We start from the raw sequence: 12,493 nt of genomic DNA, 5'->3' as shown, positions 1-12,493 counted from the left end.
CAGGATTATTTAGGGGAAGCCACTTTCGTTCATATGGTATAAGAGTCTTTGGGGGGGCGGTGAGCCATGATTGTTCAAGTAGTATAAAAGTGCCCCAAATTTATGGTGTGAATGTGATCCCAATTATAGTCAAGGTCTCTCACACACAAACACACGCCTGTTACTATATAAAAGACAATTCAGAACAATTTAGTAATAAATGAATAATAAACAATTAAGAATGCTTATTACCAGCAAGTGCAAAGTGAAGCTCATTCTGGTCTGAGCAGTAGTAGCAACTGCAGAAGCTAGTCCTTAGCACCTGGTGTAATAATAATAATAATAATAATAATAATAATAATAATAATAATAATAATTTATTTATACCCCACCCACTCTGGGCGGTTTCCAACAAAACACTAAAATACAATAACCTATTAAACATTAAAAGCTTCCCTAAACAGGGCTGCCTTCAGATGTCTTCTAAAAGTTTGTTTTAAAAGTTTGTTACTAGGAAAAGAATGAGAAACACTTCAGGCTTAACGTAAAATGGCTGGTAGCAAAGCTCTCTCTTCTGGTGATGGTGGGAAAAGCAGCAGTAGAATGAGCCCTTTAGAAAAACTGTGAAGAGGGAGGAGGGCCAAATATTAATAAGAAGAGGGTAAAACACCCTGTGTCCATGGGCGTCCAAGGGTGGGGAAGGGGGGCAGCTGCCTCTGAATCAATATAAATCAATACAAATCTGAGGTTCTGCCCCCCCCCCAAAAAAACCTGCTCCCTAACAAAAAATCCTGGCTATGCCCATGCTGCGGTCTATGATTAGTGGCAGGTGGCAATGGTGATGGTAAGCCACAGTGTTCTTAAGAAGAGTATCCCTAGGTAACTGTGCACAGGAATCCAGCCTTATTGTCTAAATGTGCTGAGGACTGCAACCTTGAGTTCTGATCCTATATATGTTTACTCATAGAAGCAAATCCAGTTGAGTTTAGTGTGGTTATACCCAAGTAAGTAGCTCTAGAAATGTATTGGGCATCAGGTTCTGAATATGTTTTCCTAGGAAAGGATCCCTGTGGATAATGTGGTGAGGCTTTGTGCCACTTGAAAACAATGGACAGCTCATATAAAATATGCCAACATTTAATTTTCTAAATTATAGAGGAATGTATGATATGAAGGCATTTGTGCTTTGCCAGTGGAAGTCAAAAGCTACAGCTGATGGAGCATGTGTGAAAATAACATGTTATTTCCATAGTTGCTACTTTTGATCCATGTTATTTCCACAGTTGATATGTCACCCTAACTGTATCTACTCAGCTGTGGCAATGTGCAGGAAGCATCCAGTACATACAAAACAGTAAATTACATCCTTAACACAATTCTGTAATGCCCACAGAGAAAGCATTAAGTGAAAAACAAACCAAGCATTAGCATGTTATGAAATAAAAATGGGAGAAATTAAGCCTGCATCGCTGAAGTGCAAATAAACACAAAAGGAACAGATGCTCAGACCAAAAATGGGTTGTAGGCACAAGAATATGGGCACAATTAACTGCAGGTGCAAAACCAGAGACCCAGCTGCAAAACTCCCATGTTTTCACACTGAGATATATATTTTTGTTGGGGTACTCAGTCCCATGCAACATATTAGCAAGTGTTAATATTCACCAAACATGATCTTGGGCAGCCTGGTCCTATGGTCCAGCTCAAATGGATATCCTTGGGAACCAATGTTTCTTCATTTCAAAATCTCTCTCTTGTGCTAATGATCAGAAAGCTGTTGAGTAAGATAATGTGTATTATTATTATTATTATTATTATTATTATTATTATTATTATTATTATTATTAAAATTTATATACCACCCTAAACCCTGAGGTTTCAGGGCAGTTCACATAAAAAGATCACAGTATATAAAATTAAAATAAAACAAAAACCAAATAATATCTCCTGTATCACAGGAATAGAAATCTGACAACTTTTCAGCAGGCTAAAGGTGGAGTGGCAAGGGCTACAGGCAGGGAGCCTTTCACAGAAGGTGGCTTCTCCTACTATGCAACCCCAATTTTTGAACTGTGGCAGGGGAATCATGCACACAGGACACATTTGTGCATGCAGTTTCCTATCCAGATGGGAAAAGGCACATGGAAGCCAGCTTCCATGTATATAGAGTCCTAGTTGGCTCCGGGTAAAGGGATTCAGATATAGATTTCAGCTCATTAATAACTGGATAAAGGTAATCAGATTTTGAAATAATAATTACAGTTTGTCATATCCCCTATTATATTGTCTAGATACTGAACTGTATCCAATTGCGATTTGTAAATAATCTCTATCTCTCTTGTAGCTACCACTATTGCATCATGTGAGCACACACATGTAGTACTTGAAGAATGATGTATATTGCTGATAATCTACTTTTCTAACCCAGGGGTCAGCAAACTTTTTCTGCAGGGGGCCGGTCCACTGTCCCTCAGACCTTGTGGGGGGCTGGAATAAATTTCGGGGGGAAATCCCCCCCAACCGACTCTCTCCTCCCTTCTTCACAGCACCAGACGAGCCCCGATGACTGCTTACCTGTGCCTTGCGAGTGGCAGGGACTGGTGGCGGTGAGATGATGAGTGGTGCGAAAGGGCTGTCTCTGTAAAGGGCTGCTTAAAATGGTGCTTAACCAACTGCGGTTCAACAAAGCCCAGCCCCCTTCCTCCTCAAGGCAGGGCAGGGAGAAGCCAGGAGGGAGGGAGGAGGCGCCGCCATGGTGTGTGTGTGAGGGGGGGTAATGGCGCATCCCGAATGATCAGAATCCCCACGCCGATCCACGCAGCAGTTTCCTGACCATCTGTGGGCCAGATGCACAAGGCAATTGGGCCGGCTACGGCTCCTGGGCCTTAGCTTGTCAATCCATGATCTAACCCCCTGCTGCAGAGCACCTTATACCTGCACAAGCGACGCTGACACAAAACCCCACACATACATTAAGTAAAATAGAAACATCGCCACCCAACCCACCATGGCCCCTCCACCTCTTCCCCCCTTTTTCTTCCTAATGTAACACTAATGTCTCAACAAATGAATCTGACCTGTAGAAAATGTAACTTGAAAAAAAGAGACATTGCACATGCTTTTGTAAACCAAGAAATCTTTAATAAAAAATACATTTTAAAAAATGGAGGTGAGGTATGAATGCCTCCAAAAGAAGTGTGAGATTAAAACCAATGCTCAGTATAACAACAAGGCAAGAAATGTTTCTTGTTTCTTCTGGAATGATATTGTCCATCACTGAGTTTTTAGAATCTAATTGGTGCCATAAGTCTTCAGGGTGGGGGGATGGTAATAATGAGCTACTATGCTACCAAGAGCAATAGAATGAAGAAATCAAAGTCTGCAGGAGCTGATAATAGAACTGTAACAACAATAGTTTCTCAGCACCCCAATAACCAAATAACCCATTTATAGATTAGTGCAGACTTGTAATATAGAATGTATGCTCTACATTGTATGTCAGACAAGTTATCGTGTGGATTCTAGCTTAATTCAGTGCCCTTATGTACACTTTTAATTCAACGTCCTTTTCTACTTGCTGACTCTTGAGACTATTAACTCCACAAATGTCATGCATTATTTGCACAGCCAAAAAGAACTTTGCTTTGTTCATATTATCAGATATAGTATTCTCTTCTGGTCTCTATTAAGCATTCAAATTCACATGACTTTGTTTACACAAAGCTGTGACATACTGATCTATCAATGTCTCTCTAGAGAATTGATTTCATGTACAAACAATGCTAGCTTTGGACACAGATTACAGCATTCTTTTCCTGTTTATATACTGGGCTTTTAGCTTTTGCTGCAGGTATGAAGTTCCTAAACTGAAGAGAATAAAGCTACCTGGCAAGTTAATAAAAGAAATCAAATCTAGACCAGGGGTACCCAATTTATGTATTTTTGAAGGCAATTCTATCATCAAATATGTATGTTTACAAACATATATAACCTAAAAGCAAAATAGGATAGAACACTGAAGTTGAAAACATTCATCTTTTCCTTACAAATTAAAATGTGGGTAAACTTTTTATGTTGCTGCTTAATTCAAATTGGGTAGGGGCAGCAACATGCACCACCAGCGTGGCAAAACACATGTCTGCGGTGTATTCATGTCCATGTGTGATGGCAAGGCTTGCCCTATAGTGAGAAATGAATCTGAGGAATCTAATGCTGCTCATCCAAGCTCACTGTGGAAAAAGAAAGGAAGTAAGAGTTCGTGAGCATTCTCCAGTGACATCTTCTGCTGTCTCATATCTAAGTTGTTGGCAGAGGGATAGTGGCTTGCTGGACTAAAGCAAGCACAACCCTGCTTGAAACAGGCTGTGAGCAGGGCTGTCCTTGCACCAATCCTGCTTGTAGCAGTTTTTGGTGATCACTCCTGCTTGAAATGCGCACATCACCTCTACTAACAACTGAACAAGGCTCCAGCCTCACATGATGTATCTGTTGCATTTGTCAACCCTCCATGAGTGCTGAACTGAGGCTGTGTTCATATAACTATGTTATCTGCAAAAAATCAATAAATAACATTTTTAAAGGCTTGTCCTAGTCAATATCATTCAAGTGAAATATTTACGGTGACACTGTCATTGTTTTTTAGTGTGTGCTGCTGTTTGTCTTTTCAAATTTTAGAACAGAAAATGTAACACTTATAATATTGATTATCCTTTCTCCCGAGGCCAGCATAAAATGTGTGAATATGCTAGCAAAAATAATATTTCATTAAAGGAAGGATTACATTTCTCATACAGTTACAGCTACACATGTAAGTTAAATTATTTGAACTATGATTTTGGCAATGTTATATGCTTGGGTAATTTTCAGCTTCTCGTCGCATGGTGCTAGGTAATGAATCAGCATTAGAACAGGCTGTCAGAATGCCTTCACATGGTTCTAGAACACACATTGTTTAGGACAGGTTCTGAAGGCAGGCTTATTAAAGCTAAGGCATCTACATCTGGGCAGTGCCTGAATGAGAAGACCATTTGCATTCCTAACCAATTTCACTGGCTGGCACAGAAATAGGACTTCAGACACAGATCTTAGATTGCCAGCAGGATCACACGGATGCAGGGTGCAAACTATTTAAGAATTAAAAGTTAATGACAAGAGCCCAGGCAGCTGGAAATAAAGCCCCACTATGGGCAAGCACGAGGCATGGAAACCCCCCCCTCCCGGATGGAGGCAGTCCTAGAACAGCGCTCCAACCTGAGTTCCTGCTTCCTGTTGACTCAAACCCTGACTCAAGCCAGGTGGCTGTGTTTTGCATTAAGTTTCTGAATCATCATTGAGAGACTGCCACCACCCCCAACCCCCAGCACTGAAGCAACCAAAGCTAAGCCATGCTGCTCCAGATAGGGCCACAGCTGTCATAGCTGTCAACTTTTCCCTTTTCTTGCGAGGAATCCTATTACAAATAAGGGAATTTCCCTTAAAAAAAGCGAAACGTTGACAGCTATGGCTAATATACAAGCCTGAGAAGGTAGAATGCACTCCTACCCACAACTGCTACCCGTACCTCCCAGACAGTAATGATGCCTAGATACCTGTTTGTCTTGTTAACTATAAAACACCTAGATACCTGGTTAAGAAACAATTTTCCAAATTAATTGATATTGTTATAATTTGGCTATCATTGGGGGGAATATTGGAAAATTAATAAAAACTTATTTGTCGAAGAAGAAACACTTTTCCATATGCCGTAAACTAGTGTTTCTGGGGGAATAATAATTGTTGCTGTAACGTGAGCACTTTTACAAGGCTTTTAAAGTAGTCCTCAATTTCTTATATGCCTTATTTATACACCACACTTTCTGAACAAATAAAAATTACTGCTGAAGGAAGTCACTAAAGGGCTATTACTATTTAAAGTACGTACTTTTGTCAACATTTTGTCTACTTTCAACAGACATGGCTATTCCTTAAAATAATATGATGTATAATAGAAACAGCTATTAATCACAATATGTAATTATAAAGATGTACTGCCAGACCAGTAGAGTACTTAAATGTACCATTGAACCATTATTTAAACCTCATTGGAATTAATGAGGAATACAGAATAATATTTAAATTGTGTAAAAGCTCAAATTCTTGTCACCTTTTTGCCTCTCTCAGTATTAAAACTTTTATTCAGAAGTATGTTGCCAACCTCACAGATTATCAGATACTATCTTGGAATATGGCTGCAAGGAGAACCCATACTGATTTCATTAGACATTGAGTTAATGAGTTTTGCTATAATTCAGTGGATCTAGTGACAAATAGGTATAGCTTCCTAGCATTTATAATTAATATACTGGGAATCCATGGCTTTCTGTATGTATGATATTCAGCAACATACACATTCAGATTATATGCTTTTGATGACACACTCTTTGATAACATGCTATGGAAGGAAGAGCATAAACAATCTGAGTGAATAGTGAAAAAATCACTGATACAGTAATTGTATTCTCCAGTGTCTTAAATTGGTGGTTTTCAAACTGTTCCTAAGAACCCTGGGATTCCTCGGGATCTTCTCAGGAGGTTCTTAGTGTGAAAATCAGCAATGTCAGAAAGACATCTTATTCACCAGTCCTGAACTTCCTCTATGACCGGGGAAGGGGGACCTGTCACTGACTTCAGTTACCATCAGCTCCAGCCAGCATGTTCAGGCATGATGGGAGTTGTAGTCCAGCAATATCTGTTGAGCTGTAAATTCCCCACCCATATCCTATAATGTCTTATATTGAGAAAACACTGGACACATTATAGTGATCAAGAGTCCATTTTGAGGATGAGCAATTACCTAAACCTTTGTGGCTTCACTGGCACTCTAGAACAGGATAGCAATGTAATGCTCTCTAGATCAGTGTTTCCCAACCGGTGTTCCGCGGCACACGAGTGTGCCGTGAGACGTTGCCTCGTGTGCCGCGAGATGCCTGGAGGGAGGCGGGCGAGTCGGGCGGCGAGAGGCGGGGCGGCGCGGCGGCGGCGGCGAGGAGAGGCCGCGCCTCCTGCTGCTGCCTGGCGCTCCTCCTCGCAGCCGGCAGCGCTGCCTGGGCGCCTCCGCACGACTCTGCCTCGCTGGGTTTGGTCTCCCAGCAGAGACGGGTCACACGCGCACCTCCCTCCCTCCCTCAGCCTGCGCGGAGGGAGAGCCAGAGAGAGGCATCGCTCCTGCGCGGCGGGAGAGGGAGCAGCCGGAGCGATGCCCCAAACGAGCTGAATTCCGAGCGAGGGACTGAGGGGGGAGGGAAAAAACTTTCACTTTCGTGCGTCCCTCCCGGCGTGACGCTGCGCGCTGACGTTACGGGGCGGGGCTTTAATGGTGGTGTGCCGCGATATTTTTTTTCAGTAAACAGGTGTGCCGTTGCCCAAAAAAGTTTGGGAAACACTGCTCTAGATGTTGTTCTATTACAACTCCCATCAGCCCCAGCCAGCATAGCCAATGGGTCAGGGATGAAAAGAGTTGTAGTCCAACAACATCAGGAAGACAAAATGTTGGCTATCCCTGTTCTAGAATGTGTTCTAGAATGCTTCGCCACATATAGGGCTTCTGCAAGCAGAACCCAGCAACAAAATTATGCAGCATGGAGAGCTTCTGTTCATGGTTTCAGCGACTCCATTCCATTCTTCCTTCCAGTTTCCTGTCTCGTCCCCCCCAACTGACACCGAAGTCTGTATTTAGGGTCTAGTGAGCATTCTCAGTCCTCATTGACTTGGGTTTCTTCCTCCATTTTTATGTTTTTTTAGGGCAGGTACTACATTAAAGTCATTGATTTCTCCATTGATGTCTATAGCTATCTTAAATTCCTTTGAACATTTTCAAATCACTTTTTGGTGTGGAGCAGGAATAATAATAATAATTTTATTATTTATACCCCGCCCATCTGGCTGGGTTTCCCCAGCCACTCTGGGCGGCTTCCAACAGGATCTTAAAAACACACTAAAAGGTCAACATTAAAAACTTCCCTAAACAGGGCTGCTTTCAGATGTCTTCCAAAAGTCAGATAGTTGTTTATTTCCTTGACATCTGATGGGCATTCCACAGGGGGGCGCCACTACCAAGAAGACCCTCTACCTGTTTCCCTGTAACCTCACCTCTCGCAGTGAGGACTAGTCCTGTCCTATGACAACTTGCAAAGGTTGTAGTACTCTGAAAATGCCACAGCTTGTCTTTCTACACCATTGGTTTTGCTTTATTTATTTGACATTTCTGCCTCATTTTATCTCCACAACAATTTTGTGTGGTAGGTTAGGGAAAGAGGTCATGACTTACCCAAGGCTATGCGGTGGCTTTGTGACTAAGCAGGGACTTGAATGCGGGTCTCACCCACTCTTGCCCAACATTTATCCACTTCATCCAAGTTGGTTCTTGTGGTAGTTATCAAGATTATTTGATGAATGCAAATCTTCTCTCTAGAAGGTGGATGTCACTACAAAGCCAGCAGAAGTGCTGATATATTTGCAATCAATGTTTCCCATCATAGAACGGGGATTTCCCTAATCAGAAGGTATAAATATAGCATTGAGTTGGTGAACCATTGCAGCTAAGAATATGAACAATGAACTTAGGTCCCCTGCTTCAAATTTCACCTTGGCCTTAAACTCACTAGGCTACATTAGGCAAACCACAACCTCTCAGCCTCTGCCCTGCATCTGCAATATGGGGATAACTGACCTACCGTACTTAGAGAGTTGTTTTAAGAATAGAGTATGAAACAATTCACCCATGGAAGGTGTTTTAATCTACTTTAGTTTGTTATTTTGATCCAAATGGGAATATATTGCTTTTCTATAACTTCTGTAACTTATAAAACCATTTTCCATCTTAAAACTATTTCCCATCATCAGCCTAGATAGCTCAGTTGGTTAGAGCATGGTGGTGACAACGCCAAAGTTGCAGGTTCGATCCTCATATGGGACAGCTGCATATTCCTGCATTGCAGATGTTGGACTAAATGATCCTCAGGTTTCCTTCCAACTCTATGATTCTAATAAATTTTTATCTTGTTTCATAAACCTATGTAGTCTCAGCTTGCTGTAAGCACTCTCATGCCTGGAAACCATACCTTGTGTTGCCTTGAGAGGCTTCAGGGAGACCCCAGGGGAGAGTTTAGGCTGATTCATAAGGGGTAGCCTGGTATATACACTCTCCCCTTTTGTCTGGCAGCAATGACTTGTTTAAAGTGGAAGAGTAAACTGAGCATAGGGGTACACTGTTTGCTAGGAACACTTTTCCCCTTGGACGGCACAGGACGTAGGGTGCCCTACCACTTCTAATACTCCCTTGCCAATACCCCTTTCCCTGAGTTGCGCAGGAAATAGGAGATCCTGCAGGAGGCACCATCACAATGGTACGCAATGTGCTCTGGGATCCTTCAGGTGAGCAAAACTTTTTTACAGTTCAGTATGTTATGTATCTTCAGGTAGAACAGAATCATGAGTGCTGATAGCATCTTTATCTGTTTAACATTATAGCTGGGAGCTGTTATGCTCTGAAGCTGCTCACTGGCACTGTCTGTCAAACCCACTGCCTCAGCTTTCAAAAAGCTGTACCTGTCAGTTTTCATATTATGCACATATCACATGGTAAATCAAATGGTTGAAGAAAAACAATCAGTACCAACCCCCCCCCTCAAAAAATCCCCAGATTTTGTTGCCAAGCTGTGGTGATTCAGCCAAAGCAGAAGACCTATGAAACATTATAAGAGGTAAAGGGACCCCTGACCATTAGGTCCAGTCGTGACCGACTCTGGGGTTACGGCACTCATCTCGCTTTATTGGCCAAGGGAGCCGGCGTACAGCTTCCGGGTTATGTGGCCAGCATGACTAAGCCGCTTCTGGCGAACCAGAGCAGCGCACGGAAACGTCATTTACCTTCCCGCCAGAGCGGTACCTATTTATCTACTTGCACTTTGATGTGCTTTTGAACTGCTAGGTTGGTAGGAGCAGGGACTGAGCAACGGGAGCTCACCACGTCACGGGAATTCGAACCGCCGACCTTCTGATCGGCAAGCCCTAGGCTCTGTGGTTTAACCTGCAGCGCCACCTGCGTCCCCATTAAACATTATAGAATGGTATAAAAGCATATGTGGGGTTTTCTTTTTTAAGCCAGTTTGTCTGTCACTTGCTCTCACTGCTCATTTGCACCTGTGGATCTCCTTTATCAGGACAGTTAAGGATTTAACATTCCATACAACTGCTACTAGCACTGATTATTTTTCATATTGTAATGGCAGGTTAGATACTTCACAAAACAACAAATGATGTGCTCCCTCTTCCATTTCAACCCCCTTTCACAAAACTCTACTTTCTCTACCCTTCATGCTCCCCATTCATCACTGTGGTTATTGCTTCAGTTAGAAGTGAGACTGCGGCCACATAGAACGTTTTCATTAGATTGTATCACCTATATATGGACTGTTGGCAATTTAGACTGCAATTCAAAGTCCACTTACCCATGAATAAGCCCTACTGAATTCAATTGGACTTACTTCTGAGTAGACATGGTTCAGATTGCAGCTTGAATGATGAGACCTTGTTGGAGGGGTTTGTCAAACATTTGGACATTGGAAAGAGTATAAATGCAAAGTATAATTAAGCCATACTAGTAACCTTTGATGACAGGTGTTTAGGCCCTGCTCCAGGTTTTAGGAACCCTGGATGAGTTTCTATTGGTGGTACTGCCAGACTTCCCCTCTCCCAAACAAGTAAACAGTCAGGTAGGCTTACCTGTTGGCAGTGATGTACAGAGCTAGGAGACAAGTGACCACTGATTAGCAGCTTGTAGCTGACACATTTTATCTTGCACAGCACTGTTAGAGATTAAATGTGGCAGCTGCCAGGCACCCACCTGAGCTAAGTATCCCTTTAGCTCCCAGGCCATTACAGTGATACCCTGGCAGGTAAGCACACCTGGTGGAATCGCTGCCAAGTGATGGCTGGGGATGGTGACAGACATCCAGGCAAAGCATCAGCTCAGCTATCCCCTGCTGGAGTGTGTGGATGGTAGCAACTGCTCCCGTATGCTGAACACCAATGCTGGGCTTGTATATGCTGGCCAAAAAACTTCAGTATTTTTTTTTAAGATTCACATTCAATTTTTAAAAGACTATCCTAAAAGAGTCAGGATAGTATAGTGGTTAGAGTGTCAGACTAGGGCTCAGGAGACCCCCATTCAAATCCCCCCTCAGCCATGAATCTCACTAGGTGTCCTTGGCCATTCACTATTTCTCCGCCTAACCTACCTCACAGGGTTATTATTAGGATAATTGGGGGGGGGGGCGCGACCCTCAACACTGTCTTGAGATCCTAGCAGGAAAAGTGAGATGTGAAAATCTAATAAATAAAATGGTGGATAAATAAATAAAAAACTCTGAGGAAAGTTAGATGAAAATGAATTATTCCATCTCTAATACATGTTAATACCCCCCTAAATATTTGTAGTTATTTATAATATCCAAAGGGATGTCATAAGATTTGAGTTTTCCCCACCCCATTAGCTGTGGCTGTTCATATGCAATGTGTTCTGCTAAAGTAAAAGGAATTACCAAACACCTCTCATTTATTGTTTATTATAATTCAACTGAAGTCAGTTTTACACAAATATCTGCAGTTTCCCCTTCAGTGATTTGAAGTTACAGGTACACAATTCATGGAATATAGCCTAACAGCTCAGTCCTCTGTCTTTCCCAGATAAAAAGTTCCATAATGTTCAGTGGGACTGACTGTTGCCAATTGTGGCTAATGAGTTGAGCCTGACTTGAGATTAGACTCCATTTCTTAGTGGCACTTACTTTTGAGTAAACAAGCATGGGATCAGGTTGCACGTCTGATATGAATTACTGGGTACTAGACTTTTCATCCTATTTTCTTAATTTACTTTTTAAAGAACTGAAACTTAGTTAATGGGAGATATAAAGCACTGTCTGCCTAAGGAAAATGTGTCCCAGTGGTGATATTAGACAAAAAGCATGAAAAATGTTTTTCAAAACACTAGAGTGCATAAAGCATTAATGAACATTAATGTCTAGAACTGCATATATTACATGAAAAAGGATGTGTATGTGTTTAAATTACAAATCACATTCTTTATGTTGTTATGGTTTTTTGGGTTTATTCTTTTAAAAATAGCAGTTCTGTTTTTTAAAAAATCGCATCATGGAGTGACATATATTTCTGAATACACAAATTAATGTTTAAAAGATTATGAGAATCTTTAAAAGCCAATAATTTCTTTAAAATCTCATATTAAGTGTGATCTAGCTGTCTGATTCTTGGGTTCTGTATGCTTTGGCACAGCAGAAGAAACAGAATCATTTCTCTTCATACTCCTGAGAGAAACTTCACTGGACCGTACCATTACCCAGATAAAAAAGGAAGATGACTTATTGTTATCCATTAATTTGCATATTTCTTTTTTTAAAAACGTTATAAATGAATCCATAATATCATTGTAAAAATGTTAAAGTATACATCTATGAAA

At 41.5% G+C, this 12,493-nt stretch overlaps 1 long non-coding RNA gene across 3 annotated transcripts; it reads right to left on the bottom strand.

Moving 5' to 3' along the window:
• Nucleotides 1–3,098: 3,098 nt before the first annotated feature.
• Nucleotides 3,099–12,493, bottom strand: LOC308597393. Of its 3 annotated transcripts, none has more exons than XR_014012926.1 (3): nt 11,805–12,493; nt 8,285–8,508; nt 3,099–4,527 (listed from the first exon to the last, which is right to left on the bottom strand). It is a non-coding gene; the product is annotated as an uncharacterized lncRNA (long non-coding RNA). The 3 variants fall into 3 exon arrangements; XR_014012927.1 differs by lacking the exon at nt 11,805–12,493 and adding an exon at nt 10,862–11,569; XR_014012928.1 differs by lacking the exon at nt 11,805–12,493 and adding an exon at nt 10,924–11,568.

Source organism: Podarcis bocagei (genome assembly GCF_964188305.1).
Source record: "Podarcis bocagei genome assembly, chromosome: 11".
In the NCBI taxonomy this organism is placed as follows: domain Eukaryota; kingdom Metazoa; phylum Chordata; class Lepidosauria; order Squamata; family Lacertidae; genus Podarcis; species Podarcis bocagei.
Note: the sequence above shows the minus strand (reverse complement) of the source record. Positions and strands in the feature narration are given on the sequence as shown.